Below are 3,110 nucleotides of genomic sequence, written 5' to 3' on the forward strand. Positions count from 1 at the left end.
TCCAATTTTCCAATAACTACCTTGCACCCATAAACCCCGCACCCGATATACCCACATTAATTTATAGACACGACTTTATCCGCGTGTGCGGCTACCACTCGTAACTCACGCCGGGGGACAATACGCGTATGAATACGTCCCCCGCGGCCGCAGTCTCATCGATCGCATTCTCCGCCGATCGATCGCTTGTAAAAGTATCGAAATGAGCATCGCGAACACAAGATATAAGAAAGAGGTATGGGTATCGTGTTGCGGGTGCGCACCCCGCAGCGTGATGTAGTGCGACCGTTGCCGATAATCGCTCCCCCGCCTACGCCGACTACACAAACACACGCGGACCTCATAAAAACGCATCGAATTCGTTATTATGTGAGCGTAATCGATTTTTTGGTGGCTAGGCGGCCAAATGGAGACGACTTTCTAGTGTTTGAGCTCAAAAAATTGGTGCAAGAATTTACATAATAAATACAGTGATAACGATGACGAGATAATCTTATATATAATTGTTCTAAGCCGCCGCCGTCGCTTCCGCTTCCGGACGCGCATAACTTTAAACGAAACATTCTCCGTTCAATTATCTACTCTGTAATTCGTATCGATTTGTATTAACGGTGTGTAACAATACACGTAAACAAAGGAATTATATTTAATTATAATAATAAATAATAATAAAAATTAAAATTGAATTTGTTCCGATTGATTTTCGAGCCGCCGGTAATGCGTTCTGTTGTTTCGACCAATCAAAAATAAGCATTCAAATATTCAAATAGCGTCGACCAATGAAAAATAAGCATTCAAATTCAAATAGATAGTACCGTGACAACACTTTTAAATAATTATTATTTAATAATAAAATTTTGCTACGCGACAATAATTTTCATTAATTCGTCATTTGACTGAATAAAAATTAAATATATACATAATGTGTTGAGGATTAGAAGAATACATAGATTAAACTAGATAAACAATCATAAAATAATCTTCGTAATGAAATTTTCAAATTTTGAATTCCCGGCGACGGGCTCCGAGGCCTAAAAGTGAGTTTTTGCTTTTATAAATAATCGGATTGCAAATTAACTAGGTGTGTTATAACTATGAAAATTAAATATATACATAATGTGTTGAGGATAAGAAGAATACATTGATTAAATTAGATAAACAATCATAAAACAATCTTTGTAATGAAATCTTCAAATTTTGAAATCCCGTCGCCGGGCTCCGAGGCCGAAAAGTGAGTTTTACTTTTATATTACATATAACATTATCATTGCTTTCCGATTTAATACATATATACGTTAGATTTTAAGAATTTTAAATTAACCAGTTATGTTTTAAACATGAACGTGTAATATATCCTTAGTATGTGAGGATTGAAAGTTAATGTCGATCAAATCGGCGCTGTCGGACAGCTTATAAATGTGTACTTTCTTGGATGTTATCTAATAAACGACATTTTACAATGATTATAAATATGTGATTGCATACCTGGAATAATCGATAGCCAAAATATCTAAGAGTGGGTTATTTTTAATTCCGATGTGGCAAAATATGTACAATTTTTGTTCTGTGTCATCATTCCTCTTTCTGAATAGCCAAATTTAAGATATTCAGTTACATCAAACTTATGTAGTATGTTCTTTATGAAAAGATAATACTTGCTGACAGTGACTTCAACATGAGAAGATTAACTCTTTGTTTATATATACCAATTCTACGTTGTAGCCATTTAGGTCATCAAATTGTTCCATCATTGCTTCTGAAAAGTAATTAAAAAATTATAAGAGTAAACATTGAACACATTATTACTACTATTATAATCCATAAATTAAATTTGAACGACAAACGAAGAACAAAATTAACGGAAATTACTGTTGAGGATTAAACACGTAGATTGACATATCTTCATCTTCTTCAAAATAGTCGCAATATGTCATACATTAATTGTTTGCCATACGTAAATGTTATTAGATCTCTCATTGATTCTGAAAATTGACTGTAAACGATACTATATATTGGGTAAAAAGTAACTTTTTGTTTACACTAATATGAGATTTTTCATTATTACTACCATTGTAATATGTTTAATTAACTTTGGCATGTATATCTTCAATTGCCAAATCACTGCTGTTTGTCTTTTAATATTAGATCCTAGAAAGTCAATAGTAATTTTGTTAGAATAACCGTGATATAGTATTCATATAACCAAACACTTACTGGCACACTCATAATTGATAATTTCGATTATAAAGTCTATAATTCCAATGGTAAATCACTTTGAATCATCTACAATTGTAACTTTTTAAGAAAAATGCTGTGATTATAACATATTTCACTGTTTATTTAATCGCACTAAGCTGTATCCCGGCGCGCGCTTGACCGATGACAGAAGAACTGTCACATATAAGAAATTCCGGGGAATACCGTTTATGGTATTTCCCCGGCGCGCTTGAGAACGAACTACGAAATTGATTTTATCGATTTAAATTGTAAAACACTTATCAATATATGTATAAAAATCATCAAATTATAAAAAAAATATTTTTTTTAAATATGTTTAGTTTATACGGTATTTAAAATATAATATAAATAATGTAAATTTTTTATTAGCTTCTCTTAACAGAAAAAATGTGTACTTACATTTTGGCGAACGTTGCCAATTTAAAGTAATAGTAAAAAATATTTTCAACAAAAAGGGGCAAAGTTTAAAAATAAGTACTATTCGATAACAACCAACTACTAAACACATAGTGTTGCAAAAATCCTTCTTACTGACACATTTGAAAGGAAACTACACAAAATTGTATATCACTAATTTTAATATTTTTTAAATTATAAAGTTTCAGAATAAAATTTCAAGATTTATTCAAAATATTTTTTTCAACTTTAAAAATATTTTTTATTTTATTATGGATTTTAAATATTCTTTATTTATTATGGATTTAAAATATGTTTATTTTATTATTAATTTTAAATAATGTGAAAACTTTTTGCATTTATTAATTATTAAAATATATAATACTGCGCAGAAAAAATATTTACTTTAAAAAATATATCAATCAAAATAAGTCAAAGTATTTTTTATTAAAGATAGACAAAGGTCTCAAAATTAT

General features: G+C 30.2%; 1 long non-coding RNA gene across 1 annotated transcript; it reads right to left on the bottom strand.

Moving 5' to 3' along the window:
• Nucleotides 1-523: 523 nt before the first annotated feature.
• On the bottom strand, nt 524-2,615 carry LOC148234918 (uncharacterized). The gene is made up of 3 exons (XR_015809558.1): nt 1,870-2,615; nt 1,656-1,756; nt 524-1,584 (listed from the first exon to the last, which is right to left on the bottom strand). It is a non-coding gene; the product is annotated as an uncharacterized LOC148234918 (long non-coding RNA).
• Between the last annotated feature and the right edge of the window lie 495 nt (nt 2,616-3,110).

The sequence above is a fragment of the Plectrocnemia conspersa genome, unplaced genomic scaffold (assembly GCF_051122295.1).
Source record: "Plectrocnemia conspersa isolate PC_06_02 unplaced genomic scaffold, ASM5112229v1 ptg000005l, whole genome shotgun sequence".
Lineage (NCBI taxonomy): Eukaryota > Metazoa > Arthropoda > Insecta > Trichoptera > Polycentropodidae > Plectrocnemia > Plectrocnemia conspersa.